The sequence below is a fragment of the Protomyctophum bolini genome, assembly GCF_963924005.1.
Source record: "Protomyctophum bolini genome assembly, chromosome: 4".
NCBI lineage: Eukaryota > Metazoa > Chordata > Actinopteri > Myctophiformes > Myctophidae > Protomyctophum > Protomyctophum bolini.
In genome coordinates this window covers 5418219-5435100 of record NC_137865.1, presented here as the reverse complement: position 1 = coordinate 5435100, position 16882 = coordinate 5418219, and positions in this window count along the sequence as shown.

The following is a 16882-nucleotide window of genomic DNA, read 5'->3' as shown; positions in this document are numbered from 1 at the left end:
AATACCTATACCAAGCATACACGTGCATTCGTATACCAGCACGACAACAATACTTGCGCGCTCTGCTTGTGAAGTATAACTATACTGTACAGTGCCCACTGTGCCCACCGCTGTTTATAAACCAACACGCAGACTGGCGGCGGCCACGCGTGGGGGAGGGGGGGCGCTGTGGGCATGCGCTGCATGGGTGACCTAAGGTGGCACTGTTGAGCAGCCTAAAGGGCCATTCACACTGAGCTATGATATAACTGCAGCCAGCGTTATTGTTGAGCTATACCTGCACCGCTCAGTTCACATAGGTGCGATTGTTTTTTTTAAGCAATGACTTATTTGATGACTTCATGGAGTAAAATAGGAGATCTACAATTAATATTTGGTTCGATTATACTTTTGGGATAACCTTTTTGATACTTGACTCATTGGAGACATTGAAAGGAACTTTGCGTTGCTGGAGTTAAAAGATCGGAGATTGAACATTTTGGTTGTTCAAGGTTAAGTCAGATGAAACATATTGCGTTTTAAGTTTTACCAGGTATACAGGACCTTTTGTTTCTTATAGTTCTTTAATATAACTCAGACATATAGAATTGTATGGTTCTGATTACTGTCTATCTATGCTATATTATGTGTAGGGTGAGGGTTTATGAATTCACACAACTGATGCTGGTTTTGATTGATCCTTCTCGAAAGTGTCGTCAGCCGAGCTCAGGAGATAAACCTTGGCATTCCTCCTCCCAACACAGAGAGGGAAGGTTAAAATCAGCTTTGCTGTTGTACCTAATCACGTCTGATTGTGGGCACCCTCTTGTAAAGGTCCCATAATATGTGACTCAAATGAGTTAAAGTTCAGAAACACAAAAAAGTGAAAGTCATTGTCCCGGTGGCCGCAGGTCCCCCTGGCTGTGCTACGCGTGGTGTTTCACTTCATTGTGTGGGGGGGGGGTTTTAAAGCCAAAAAGGCTTTGGGTTTGGCTTCCAAACCGCGGGGGGACAACGGCCACCGCCCATTGATGGACTCAGAAGATAGAAGGACACAAAATGGGAACAAAAGGGGAGTCTTTGAGGAAGATTCTGTTTGGGACTGAAGAGTCTTTTTCTGCTTTTCTCAAGGGTCTGGAGAGGTGAATCCTTTAGGGCCGCGCGTTAAGACCTGTGACTAATGGTGTTTGACTGCATCAACTCTGCAGTCGTCGGCCCCCCCCCCTCTCTCTCTCTCTCTCTCTCTCTCTCTGATCACCATCCCTCCTTTTCTATCTGTTGTTATCCCTCCCTCACCAGTCACTCCATCCAGAGGTGGTGGTCCTATACCTTCATATAAGCTTACTTGGCTCCTGTAATTTTATACTACTCTGCAATTGAAGAGAGTGCTGTGCTTGTGTGTCCTCTATTATATCTACAGTATACAGACAGTTAAATTAACACTGAGAAATCGTACTTGAAAATGTTATTTTTTTTTAAAACAAGCCTAATCGCCAACACTTTTTGTCTTGTGATTCGAAGAGCAGGGTTGTATTGACTAAAATGCAGGTGAATGATTGTCTACGCGACTACACCTGCAGCTTAATAATCAAAGCTTGATCATTTTCTTTGAACTTTCCCCTGAGTGTGTGGAACTTGATATAGGTTATAGTCTGTTCTGTTCACAAAATAAGAAAAAGGATAAACCTCAAGCCAATTGGCCAGTATTGGTAATCGTATAGTCAGTTGAACAAATGATCGATTACACCATTTCTTGCATTTGCAAGTTAATGCATGCTTTTGCATCAGTTATCTGTCACAGAAGTGAAGTGGCAACATCATGTACTAAGTTTGTCATTTGAGTATTTAATGGTAACATACTCCCTTCGCCAACAACAACAGTCAACAGAAGGAATGGTTGTCTGCCCCCATTTTTGCACAGTCAAATCCAGAAATGGACTCTGAGGGTCCATTTCTGAACTCTCAGGGTTAAATGAACTTCAAAGGTTGTGCTGTGTGGGAGTTGGAACACCTTAACCAAAACCTGCCCAGACAAGAAGAGGAAGAAAAGGGGGAAAAAAGCATTTTATTCCTTCAGAAAATCCCTCTATTGTATTGAAGTGGAGCAGATGGTTCTCTGTGAGGAAATATGGGCGCCAGCAGAACTAATTTCTTCTCCGGGTCCGACAGACAGACCGGCTTGCTACATGATTCTTAACCAACACAACAGCTGCCGGAGACTTAAAAACCAGTTAAGACTAATTTGAATGCTATTAGCCTCTATACGTCTTATGTATACGACCTTCCCCACCCTAACCTGTTGAATCAATACATGTCAATTCTAAATAATAAACAAGCGCATCTATGAGGCATTAAACCCATTACGACCTTGAGGCCGATTCTACAAATGCCTCCTAAATCAGTGACGTGACTGTGAGCTTGTATATCTGCTTTTCTGCTATTTTTGAATAGCCAACTCTAAAATATAAAATCACACTATGCATTCCTGGTTTTAATTGACAAAATAAACGTGAAAGTGCAATTGACCATGAAAAGCTATAATGTATATTATGGACGTGAAAAAAAGGAAAAAAAAATATCAATGATAACTAAAAGTGAAAGCACGCTTTTAATAGCAGGGGAAAAAACTATGCATGTTTTTAAATTATGACAACTCCAAATACTGTCATAAATAGTTTGGTTAGTTTAGAGACAGATTGGATGTGAAACTGTCACCAGAATGTCGCAGCTTGTATGAAATAAAACTTTGTGACAATATGTAAATGAAAGATTATGTAAAAGAACAGAACAGATCTATCGTGATTTATATTAATAGTTTTTCTTACAGATATATATATATAAATTTCACGTCAAGTTGGTGCAATTTATAAAAAATAAAACAATAAAACCTTTGCACCCGATAATCTCTCTCTCCGTCAAAGAGCATCTGTTTTCAAGGCCGTGTGGAACAGAGTGGATTAGCAGGGCCCTGGGTGTCGAGGCGCGGCGACAAGCATTAAAACCATATTAACTTTCCATTAAACATCACCTCCTTCTGCAGTGGGAGACAGCTATACAAGTGCTTTCATGAGAGGGAGTGGGAGTGTGTGTGTGTGTGTGTGTGTGTGTGTGTGAGTGTGTGTGTGCGTGCGTGCGTGTGTGTGTGTGTGTGTGTGTGCGTGTGTGCGTGCGTGCATGCGTGCGTGCGTGTGTGTGTGTGTGTGTGTGTGTGTGTGTGTGTGTGCGTGTGTGTGCGCGCGTGTGCGTGCGCATGCGTGTTTTTGCACCTGTTCTCAGTTCGCTTTTTCCTCAGATCTTTCTCACAGTGAGTTTAACTCCACACTGGGTCTTCTACTGCACATGTGCGGCGGTGGCTCAGGGGTAGAGTGTCTGGATGGTAACCGCAAGGTTGCCAGTTCGAACCCGGGCTCCCCCAGAGTTAGTGTCGAAGTGTCCTTGAGCAAGACACTGAACCCCTAATTGCTCCTGATGTGCTGAATTGGTGCTGCCATCGGTGTGTGAATGTCTGTGTAAATGGGTGAATGTAATGCACAATCTATGTAAAGCGCCTTGGATAAAGGCGCTATATACATGCACCATTTACCACATACTTTATGTTCAAAACCACATTTACTTTAGCTGCAAACGGCAAAACAAATCATAGTTCTAGAGCAGACATTTCTTTGGAAAAATACTCGCAGCTATTTCACCTATCGAAGCATAATCCTTGATTAAGTTCTGACCAGCTTTTCATTTTTGCACTTGACACAAATATACCAACGGAGCAACAGACTGACTGACAGAACGGTTGCATTAAACCCATAGAGCTATAAAGGAGCTTGAGCTTGTAGATCAGCTATTTTTGCTACGACGATAATATGCACAGCTGTGGCCCTCTGGAGTGAGTGTGGAAATATATTGGCCCTCGCCATCGTCAAAGTTGCCCTGCACCCCTGGCCTTCTAGACCGTGCATTTTCATCAACACATTATGTGAGAAAAGTGTGAAAGAATGTCCCCGCAACATTTTGTTGTATCCCATGTGACACAAGTGAAGCTTCACTGACACAATTAGCCTTGTGCAGCTAACAACTAAGAGCAATACGCTCCTCAATGTGGTCTTTGTAAATAACTGCCACCCTCCACCACCCCCATCAAACAAACTATCTCAATTGATTCCCCTCTCTTCATTCTGCTGTGTGGGGTTGGCTCGCTGGCTGGTATAGCATAGCCAGCAGAACACTGGTTGACACAGTGCGCGATCATAGAATGCTCATTAGTTCTAGATTGGTCATGGGAGCTCAGAGAAACACATGAGTGTGCTTATACTCTCTCCCGATTTCCAAATGCTTCCATTCTTTCATTCATCTGCCATTTCTATTCTAACCCATTCTGACCTGGCACCCATTTTGGTGTTAGCATCATGTTATGCTTTAGCTATTGAAAAATAGCAGATCTACAAGCTCATATCGCGCCACCGAGTGGCGCGATACGAGCTTGTAGGTCTGCTATTTTTGAAAAATCGAAGAACGACTGACATTTTTAGAATCTGATCTCAGGTCAGAATGGGTTGATCAGACCAGTGTGTTGTCCAGTGGAAACCTTGTATGAATCTGATCTCAGGTCAGAATGGGCTAATCGTATTGGGAGGCAAATAATGTTCTGTCGGCCTTCAGCGGGAGCCTTAAAGCACCTGGCAGGTTGTTTAGAGGAGAGCTTGTAAATGCCTGTGGTTAAAATAGGGCTTCGAGGCCCAAACACAAGCCAAGCGCTGCCCGGGGAAAGGGAGAAGGGGGGGGTTTGATGTGGTTGTCAAGTCAGGTTTACTTGGTCTGTTGGGGAGTGTAGAGAAACTGACCCAACGCTTATACACTGATACGTGGCTTCTCTCTCTCTCTCTCTCTCTCTCTCTCTCTCTCTCTCTCTCTCTCTCTCTCTCTCTCTCTCTCTCTCTCTCTCTCTCTCTCAGGCCAGTCATTCTTTTTAAGGATATTTCCTGTTTTTCTGGTGAGACAGAATTGGTTCTTTGCCCAGTGAGAAGACCAGGTGAAAGTGGAACTGGCACATTTGGGCTGTATCGGTCTCAGTACACAAAGATGTGGAAAATGTAGCCACCCCATGTGTTACTATAGATGAATAGTTAAAATGTATTAGGCGTCAACCACTAGGACATTTAAATAGGCAACCACCCTCATCTTGTGTCAGAGGGTCCTATTTTACATTTTGGAGTGGCAGTTTGGCTAGGAATTACGATGGCCTATACATGTGGAACTGTAATTTATGTCAAATCTGTTTCTATGGGCATTTCATGGGCAATGAATTTGAATCAATCAAATGTCTTCAACAACGTTCAGTGAGCAGAACTTTGAAAAACTTTGATTCAGTAACACACAAAGTTCACTAATGCAGGAGTCCTGATCCTGAATAAATAATATTCTCTCTCTCTCTCTCTCTCTCTCTCTCTCTCGCTCTATCTCTCTCTCGATCTATATATATTATATATATATATACCCTAAACAAAAGCAGCATTTCTCTCAAAAGCCTCCATTTCAAAGTTATTGGGCATAAATTATCATATCAGCGGCCGGCCAGTGTCATTCACTGCTACACAGTAAAAAAAATCCTCATTGTCCGTGTAACCATGCAGGTCTTGGTTCCATTTGTAGGCCTACACTCCTTTCTTAATTCAACGCTGAAGCTTTGACTGTGTATAGCTGTCCATCCAGGGCCCTTTTTGGTTTTTTTTTGGGGGGGGGGACGGGACAGGGGAAGCTCTGAGGTGTCTTTGTTTTAGCCGGGGTTGATCGTAGAGGGTATATATCCTCCTCCGGGAAGCACCTTGTCCAAAGGCATGTATTGAGCCGGGCTTGACGGGGTTGAGCGTGGGGTTGAGGGTTGAGCGCTGCTGCTGAGCCATGGAGACGACCAGGGCCATGGGGTGAGGCGTGGTTCCCTCAATACAGCCCCAGTCTTATCCCATTCTGACCGGGAACCCATTTTGGTGTTTAGCATCATGTTATGCTTTAGCTATTGAAAAATAGCAGATCTACAAGCTCATAGCGCGCCACCGAGTGGCGCGCTACGAGCTTGTAGGTCTGCTATTTTAGAAAAATCGAAGAACGACTTGACATTTTTTAGAATCTGATCTCAGGTCAGAATGGGTTCATCAGACCAGTGTGTGTCCAGGTGGAAACCTCGTATGAATCTGATCTCGGGTCAGAATGGGTTAAATTCCTAGGACCGGCCCGGGGTCTGAATGCAAAGGACGCCAGCAGCAACACAGCGCCACTGGGGCTATAGTATAGCAGGTATTGAGACGGGGCCACGCCACGTAATCGGATTGAGTGCCGGCCACGGTATTTATGTCACTTCTCGTCTTGTCATTCCCCATAATAACAAGCATGGCCACAGTGCCACAGCGTGGGGATCTCCCATGGTGATGGAGGCTTTCGCCTTCCATTCACGTTGAATGGGGAGAAAAGCGGCCAAGCCTCATTTAATTCACATTTAATTCTCACTCAAACCGTTTTAACGATTGATGTTATTTGCATAACAGGGGGAAAAAAGGGACTCTGCCTTTTCTCTGTGTGTGTGTGTGTGTGTGCGTGTGCGTGTACGTGTGTGTGTGTTGGAGAGAGAGAGAGAGAGAGAGAGAGAGAGAGAGAGAGAGGAACAGTGTTGCATTTCAAAGTGTATAGTAGGCTTATATATGCATATGCTCAGGGACAAGCGTTCTCACACAGCTCAACAGACAGAGAGGGGGCGACTGAAAGACAGAGATTCCGTTGCATTATGCTGCCCGTTATTGTTTGTCTATGGGTTGTAACACCTCTTTGAATGATACGGCGTATATAGCGATACTGAGTGATGTATTTAACCCATTCTGACCTGAGATCAGATTCATACGAGGTTTCCACTGGACACACACTGGTCTGATATTAACCCCATTCTGACCTGAGATCAGATTCTAAAAATGTCAGTCGTTCTTCGATTTTTCGAAAAATAGCAGACCTACAAGCTCATAGCGCGCCACTCGGTGGCGCGCTATGAGCTTGTAGATCTGCTATTTTTCAATAGCTAAAGCATAACATGATGCTAACACCAAAACGGGTTCCCGGTCAGAATGGGTTAAACTCGAGACCCCGGGACAACATTTCGTTTGTATCGGAGCCGCAGTTTGCATCACCATTAAAATGAAACTCTTTTCTGGAAAAAGAGTGGACTGGACGTTTTTGGGACGGATGAATGAATGAAGTTAATGTCTTCTGACTTTTTGTGTTGCAAATAGTTTTCTTCACATTTGAGCAAGTCACAAAGCGTGCACATGAGCTCACACGGCGGAGCGGTCAGAGGGTACAATACGGTGGGAAGCGTTGCCTGTAGCTTGCACACCTGCAGAAGTGTGAAAACCTCTGAGTGCCATGGTATACACATTCACCACACAATGGATTTGAAACATAATGTCCAGTCTACACATTAAAGAATAATACATATATAGGGGATAGTATGCATTATGCATTACAAGGGCAAACAACTTATAACGGATAACAGAGACAGCATGATTCCATTTTTTTTTCAGAATCATTATTATGTAAATTATATTTATAATATGATTCATGTACTATAATGTCAAAAGGATACAATAATAATGCTATACGTGCAAGACAGTCTCTCTCCTCCTGACAACCACCTGTTGATTCACGGGTAATGCTAAATATGTATTATATTTGTCATACGTTTGTTACATTTATTATTATGTGTATATCGACTGACAGGAAGACAGATGGATGCACGGACACGCCACAGTAGACACGGTCATGGTACTGTAAGAGTATAAGAGGGAGATACAAAATGAGTATATGGTAACAATATAGATATTATAAAGAAACGGTATTATATAAATACAATTAATAAATAGGCTACTGTCTATCTGTCTGTATGTCTGCCATGTACACTAAACACCAGTAGAATGGGCATAGAAAATAGAAGAATGGCCTGGCCTTCTGCACTTGGTCTGATTGGGCTAGCATAAAGTATACTTTATGCTAAGTATACTTTATGCTAGCATAATGCTGTATACCTTATGCTCACCCAGACAAAAAGCATGGAATACGGATGTGTAAATTACAGGAAACTCCCGTTAAACTTTCCAACAAACTCCGGTAAACTCCCGAATTGTACCAAGTATAATATACAACTGAGAAGCCGTGATACACCACTGACTTTATCTCTGCACTTTCAAACCGGCTTTGTTGGGTCTGCGACTACTGGCCAACCACAGCGGGGCCAGCTTTTGCAGTTTCCCTTTCCGTGATGCGATGGACGGATTGCCCTGAGCACGGGAAAAAACACGGTCGGTGGCCAAAGACACATCGTTCGCTGTCTGCCTTCGTTCTAAATGTATACGCTCTGTGTGTGCATCTCACTCAAGACACAAGGGGCTGTATTTTGCGTGTCTTAAGTACCAGGTCTTATTCCCTAACTTGAGTAAACTAAAGACCTGGAGGCGTGATCAATGCCATTTGGCTATTCTGAGTGGCCAAAGAGCATTGATCACGCCTCCAGGTCTTTAGTTTACTCAAGTTAGGGAATAAGACCTGGTACTTAAGACACGCAAAATACAGCCCAAGATGTTCACAGAGAAACAGCAACACGGACGCATGGCTTTAGACATGAGCGCGCCGCAGACGTGCAAGCTTCTAGTTTATAATATCAGCATATATTATATAGGCATTAACCAACAGTGAATAGAGTGAATACCAAAACGACTCGCACCTTTACCAACTCGCCTCCGGGCGTACAGCCGGCGTGACTGCGCAGTAACCTAAGTAAATTATGCTTAAACGGTTAACCTAACCTTATTCCTATAACCTTAACCTCAGTAAAACTATGCCTAACCTAGCCTCGGAAACCCAGACGTTTTATTTCCTGGAAGATGCCTAACCTAACCCTATACCTAAACGTAACCCCAGTAAAACCATGCCTAACCCTAAACTTATTTCCAACCTTATTCTAAGTGAAACACAATAAAGATTATAAGAACCGTTGGACCCGAGCGGTCGGCGTGAGGTCGGCAGAAAAATTGATGGGCGAGGTGGTTTAGGGGCGACCGCACCTGATACCAATAGAGTGAACACTATACAATCAAGAGTGAACATGTACAGCAGTTAACTTATAGAGCGTCGCAGTCCCGCCCCCTTTCATGACGACGTGAGACCCAGAAGTGAATTCCCCGTTCTCCATTTTCTCCATAGGCTTTTCAAAAAGTATTTATTTAAAGACGTTTACGCCGCGGACAAAGCCAACATCGAGTTGTGACAAATCATGACAACAAACACTATACAGTTTGAGGACCGAAACAAATAATTACAAAGAAGAAAAACAACAAAACCTGACGTTTTCTTCTTCTTTCTAATTATTTGATCTGCCCGAAAAAAAATAGTTAGTTGTCATGATTTGTCACAACTCGAGTTGGCTTTCGTACGAGGCTCAAAAGGCATATAAATAAATACTTTTTGAAATGTCTATGAGGAAAATGAACGGGGAATCATTTCTTGGGCCCTGGTAGGGGGCGGGACTGCGACGCTCTATAGGCCGTGTGTATCTCAGTGGTCCATGGGCGAAGGTGCTATATATAAGTATAAGTGAGCAGGCATTAATCTAAGGAGAAAATGCTGTGGTGCCTCGTCTACTGACTGAGCGATTCGGTCACCCTTGTGTTGAGGGTTACGATGATGAGTCGCTCTCTGAGGGTGCTTCTCCACTTCCACTCCGCTACCTCATCACAGAAGGGCTTGGGAGGGGTTCATGTAGTATAGCACATTATCAAAAAGATAATATGAAACTGCCTCCCCCTGGCCAGCCGGGGCGCCTGATGGAGGGGAAAGGAACTGTTCCTTCCACGCGCTACGTCCAACGCTACGTGGAGCAACTTAGACACTCATGCATGAAGGAAGCATGAGTTCAAGTCCGTTGCTCGGAGGGTGTGTAGAGCCCAGGATACCGTTAGATAATTGACACAGGGGTGAAACATGGGTTACAAAATCGTGCATGGGAAAAAAAAAATATATATACAAAATAAAATAAAAGATATATGATGAGAAATAATCATCTTTGTTCTATATCTAATCAAAATGGAATACTTTATCAGGCTATATGGCTGGATGATACTTAATAATACATGAACACCTCTCTCTTTGGCTGTGAAATTAAGGTTATGAGGTTCAAATCTTATACCAAGAGTCTATAACCAGGGACTCTTAAAAAACGTTTTAATCCTTAAACTTCTCTTCTGAACATCAAAAGAGTATAATAAGGTAACATCAAATCGTCGTTGGTCATAGATCACTGACCCCTTCAGAGGCGTCACTTCAGAGAAAACCATAGGGGGGCCAAAAAGAAAGTGTCCACTTAAGCCCCACTTTAAAATGGCCAAGTCTACAAGCAGTGTGTGTGTGTGTGTGTGTGTGTGTGTGTGTGTGTGTGTGTGTGTTTAGTATAAGTGTATGGAACAATGGGGGGGGGGGGGGGTTCCACCGTGCCTTATAGTCAAGTTCAGGTGGGGCATTTCAGGAGCGGGATGCAGACAATGCAGTGTTGTTTTTGGCATGCAAATTTCTTGTGTATAGTCTCTTGAATAGTTTTCATTTAATTTCACTTTCAGTCACATTTTATTCACCTGGAATGTGTTTAGTGTTAGTCAAGTTTTAGTCGACTAAATATCATGAGATTTTGTTGATTTGGTAGACTAAAATGTATTCTGGCGAGCCTTGATGCCGTCATATATGACTGTTTTTTTTTTACACTTGCTGAAAATAGCCGATCTACAAGCTCACAAGCACGCGTTGTGTGCTTGTAGATCGGCTATTTTCAGCATGCAATCAAGTGTAAAATGACTTATACTGGATCTCTTGTCCACTAGTCCCCTTCCTAAGACTTTAGTCTAGTTTGTATTTGGTCACATGTGCAATTGGACGGGGATGGATCGAGATGCACTCTGGCGGCTGCATGCGCTGATCTAAGATCAGATTAATCTTTTATAAAATAAAATTCAGAGGTGGAGAATTAAGACATGCATAAAAGAAAGTGAATTGGAGGTTAAATTTGAACGCTATAGTGGGGGGTCCCCTGGGACCTTAACCCATTCTGACCGGGAACCCGTTTTGGTGTTAAAGCATCATGTCATGCTTTAGCTATTGAAAAATAGCAGATCTACAAGCTCGTAGCGCGCCACTCGGTGGCGCGCTACGAGCTTGTAGGTCTGCTATTTTTGAAAAATCGAAGAACGACTGACATTTTTTGGAATCTGATCTCAGGTCAGAATGGGTTAATCAGACCAAGTGTGTGTCCAGTGGAAACCTCGTATGAATCTGATCTCAGGTCAGAATGGGTTAAATGACATCCGTGCCCCTTTGTATCGGCGTCTGGCTGGCATGAAGCCCCGAGCTCCCAATCCTGCTTTTGTAGCCGTCTTAAGCCTCGTTTACACTTTGTCATAATACCACATCCCTCGCCTAAAATATCGGATTTTCAACTGCAAAAAACGTGATGCAGCAACATGGTCGGAATTAAGTGGCAATATGATATTGATGATATATTGATATTGTGACATAATTGGAAATCGTGTTGGTTTTAAAGGCTGCACTTTATGTGACTGTGCCAGCTGTTCTAATATTTGATGTATAGCTGGACCCCACATGTTCTCCCTTACCTATAGAGAGAGAGAGAGGGAGAGAGAGAGTAAGAGAGTTAACCGGAAGGCTCGTCCTCATTTTCCCCCCCGCAAAACTTGTATTCTTGTATTGTATTTGTTTTACTGAGTTTAAGTTTAGGCATAGTTTTACTGAGGTTAGGTGCAATACCTGGTGGCGACCGTTTCCGAGGTTGCCGGATTTGACCCTGGGCAATTGTGTTCTGGTATGTATCAGTCAGTCAGTCAGACAAGACAGACAAGACAGACAAGACAGACAGACAGACAGACAGACAGACAGACAGACAGACAGACAGACAGACAGACAGACAGACAGACAGACAGACAGACAGACAGACAGACAGACAGACAGGGGGAGGGGATAAGTGTGACTGGCAGTTTCCTGCTGGTTACCTTTCTTATTCTGGCTTTCAGCCCTTTACCCTTTCTTTCTGCTCCCCTCTTGCACGCACACGCACACGCACACGCACACACACACACACACACACACACACACACACACACACACACACTCACACACAAAGCCCGTCTGTCAGTCCATCACGCCTCGTGACCTCATCGTCTCGTGAAGATCATGACACTGACCTCATCAAACTCTGGAATAGACTGGATCATCACCTAGGTCTGCATATATGGAGCCGGCCAGCCGCTCTATATACATCTGACATCAAACACTTATATCTCCATATATAGAGCTGACCCGTTCTTCCACTTCGATGTCTCCCTGTTGACTGATACCTGTCCATTCATTCAACAGCCCCGGAAATGAAGGCCCGGCCCATATCAAACCCTGTACACTCAAGACAATGCCCCCACTCCTTTATTGGAGTTGACCTGTTCTGACATTCCATATGTTGATCTGACCTCATCAAATCCTGTACACTCAAGACACACTCCATATATATATGGCCAGTACAGAATTCATTCCATATTATGTTGATCTGAACCCCCCATGCCAAAGCGCCAGCCCAGCAGTCTGCTATGCACCCAGGCGGATGCGTGCATCATGCACCGCTTCTCGCCCTCAGGGCGTCTTACTGGTATAAAAGAAAAAAGCCTAACATTTAAAATGCGTGTAAAAGTAGTACTTATGTACACTTTGTGACAGTATAGGTCCAGTGTTGTTTTTGGCAGCACATTTTGATTTGAGTTTTAGTCACAGTCTCTTGAATAGTTTTCATTTAGTTTCAGTCTCATTTTAGTTAAGTGTTAAGTCTAAGTTTTAGTCGACTAAATATCATGCGATTTTAGTCGACTAAATCTACAGTTGATTTAGCCGACTAAAATGTGTTTTGGCGGGCCTTGATGCTGTCATAATGGCTGATTTTACTCTTGCTGAAAATAGCCCAATCTACAAGCTTGTAGATCGGCTATTTTCAGCATGCAACCAATTGTAAAATGACTCATGCTGGATCTCTTGTACACTAGTCCCTTCCTAACATTTTAGTCTACGGTAGTTTTTATTTGTTGACGAAATTGTCACCATATTTAGTCTCAGCTTTAGTCATCATAGCTTAGTTTTCCATTTAGTTTTTGTCAGGCCGTCGACGAACATTTTTCGTCTTAGTTTTTTAGTCGGCGAAAACAACACTGGTCTAGGGGTCTACTCGGTACAGGTCCTTGGGGGTCCTCATGGTGGTTGTTGCATTCCATTGGCTAACCTTAATTCTAATATCGCAGCAGTTCACAAATCTTGCTGCATTGTTGTATTTTTCCCTATCGGTATATATATATGGGAGCTTTTATTTTTTACGTTTTGGTCGTGTTTTCAAACTCACTTTAGGTGTGTGTAATCTGTGGGAAGTATGTGTCTCTGATGCCTTGGTATAGTACGGCAGGTGGTACCGTGGTAGCTCTGTTTCCACCACATTTTGTGTGCACACAGGATACGTGCGTGACGTGCGTGCGTGAGTGCGTGCGCGCGTGAGTGCGTGCGCGCGTGCGAGAGAGAGAGAAAGACAGAGACAGAGGGAGAGAGAGAGGTTTGATGTGGTTTCCTGGTGGAGTGCATTGTGTCGGGGCAGGAAACACAGCTAATCCAGTCAGGTCTTACTCAGTCAGGGACCTGCTGCACCATATGCCATGGAACGTAATCTCAGTGCTTTATGAACCCTGGGATCACCATGGATGGAATATCTCTTTTTTCTTCACCGTCACTCATTCAGGCCGACTGCCGCTATAGAGCGTCGCAGTCCCGCCCCCTTTCATGACGACGCCAGGGCCCAGGAAATGATTCCCAATGCATTTTTCCTCATAGACATTTCAAAAAGTATTTATTTAAAGACGGTTACGCCGCGGACAAAGCCAACTCGAGTCGTGACAACTCATGACGACAAACACAATATTTTTGGACCAAACAAATAATTACAAAGAAGAAAAACGACAACAAATGTGTTTTGCCGTTTTTCTTCTTCTTTCTAATTATTTGTCCGGCCCAAAAAATGGTGTTTGTTGTCATGAGTTGTCACGACTCGAGTTGGCTTTGTCCGCGGCGTAACCGTCTTTAAATAAATACTTTTTGAAATGTTTATTAGGAAAATGAACGGAGAATAATTTCCTGGGCCCTGGTAGGGGGGACTGCAACGCTGTCTGCTGTCTGCTGTTGTTGCTATTTTTCAATAGCTAAAGTATTACATAATGCTTAAAACACCAAAAGGGGTTCCCGCCCAATCACAAAGAGAGTGTACAAATGGACCCAATTGGACCCGTCCATTTGGATATATTTGTACACTCTCAGAGTTTATGGTGTTAAAATGTCATACATATTCTGAAGAAAACCTGGACACTTGACATTCAGAGATTGGGTGTTATGATTAAAAATAAGAACATTTAAATGGTTTGTGTTTAAAAAAAAAGAAAATCTCAAATTTGCCACGGATGAGACCAAGTCATGTTGATGATGACCCCTGGTCATAACTCATAAAAACACTCTTTTTTTATTATGGTATTTGTCTACCACGATTTTTCAGTTTGAAAATTGTAGCGATTGTAACAACACTTGTTGGCTGACTAGGGTTCACGCCACAGTGCTTTGACCTTTCACTTTGTACATTTGGATTAGAACATCCATATTTGTATAGCCTAGCAGTGTAACAATGCAGATGAGAAATTAAGAAATTGTATTTGTCTTTTGTTAAGCCAGCATTAACAGGAACAGCTTCACCGGACACGTGCGGAAATAGGACGGTGTTTTATGACGCAATACTTTGCCTGAAAGTTTGTCCTTTTTGGTGTATTCCTCATCGTACTTGAAAGCACTTCAAAGCGGTCCAACGTTTTACTAATACTACTAATACTACTCTTTTATGCCTTATTTGAACAGCACACAAGCTCCTCTGAAAGGGAGATATTCAAATGGGTCCAATAACTAATTCAAAACTCCACACGGTGAAACAAAATAGCCTTTATGTCACAAAACCGACTGACAGATTCTACATGCAAACACTATTGATATCACAAAGGCAGAGCACGGTGTCGATTTGCATGCAAATGATCGGCGATGAATTCAAAATGCCACAAAATGAGAAAGTGTTTTCCCATTTCCTTTTCTGAAAACTGTAACACCCCCTTGGCTCTATCGCATTGCACGCTTGCACACACACACACACACACACGAGCACACGCGCGCAGACACACAGATTATCATCACACACCCAGCGTGAACACTATTCAATCCACTTCCTATTTCACCTTTGTTTGCTAATTTCACATGGAAGTCACCATGCTGCACACACACGCACGCGCGCACACGCACACACACACACACACACACACACACACACCAAAATAAAGGAATATAAAGGCGCAGCCAGGAGCATATCCCATTTCTTCCATATCAGGGCTCCTTTGAAAGCGCTCGCTCTGCGGTGAATGAGAGGTCTCACTGGAGCCATTCACCTCAATGATCTGCTCTGATCTGCTCTCAATCTACCATATCTGTTACACATGGCTAGGCCTGACAGGGAGGAAGAGAGAGGGAGGGAGGATAGAAGGAAGAGAGAGGGAGAGAGGGAGGGAGGGTAGGAGGATGGAAGGAAGAGAGGAGCGAGTAAATGGGGGGGGGTGGTAGATAGATGGATAAAGAGAAAAGGAAGATGGATGGAAAGAAAACTAGTATGGGATACATAAATAAAGGAGAGAGAGAGAGAGAGATGAGAACAGGGGTCACATTATGATTGACGGACGGACGGACCCATTTTAAACTCTATTGGGACAGACCGATATAATTATTCTCCCTCTCACTTACTCATACACACACACCCTGCACGGTTGCACGCACACACACACACACACATGCACACACACACACACACACACACACACACACACACACACACACACACACACACACTGGGAAGTCACCAGTCACCATGGTTTGACACAGGGAATGGTCTTTAGTTATGCCTTTTCACAACCAGACAGTAAATGGTATGGATTTGCCATGGTCATTATCACCATGAAAACACACACATGCACGCACACGCACACACACACACACACACACACACACACACACACACACACACACACACACACACACACACACACACACACACACACACACAAAGAACAAACCCTGACAAGGGTGTTTTTCGGGAAGCCTGTCTTCAGAAATGAAAGGTAATACTCTTTCTTATACTTTTACACAACCTAGCTCAGCCTAACGGACGTTCCACATGTGTGTGGCACAAATCTTTGAACATTCTTTCGGAGCGAACGTTTTTTTTAACTATAATCTTTGCTTCTGAGGGGGTATTTTTAGATGGCCGGGGGTCGACGGCCAATTACATGTTTGGGGTCCTTGACATGAAATATTGAGCACTACTACTGACATAGAAACGTGGGTATTTCAGGTGTATTTCAGACGTTATTCTTTCATTTCGACGTCCACCTTTCAGCAGGCCCAAGGCAGAAGAAATTATCCTTCCCCGTGGTGACACCCCCCCCCCTTCCCTTTTCCCCACTCTGTAGTGCACATACAGTGTTTTTTTTTCCTCCTGAAATGATATAGATTTATGCGTGGCCCTGTGTCTTTACGAGCACGGACAGCTGAAACACCTCATGGTTGTCCATCGTATCCGATGATGACAATCCATTTATCCATGTCTGGTGAGTGCTCATGTGTCTCTGTGTAGTCCAATCCACGATCCACACGATCTGCCACAAACATATAGGGCTGCAGGGAAGAGCACTGGGGTGTGGTTCTGGCTCCTCTA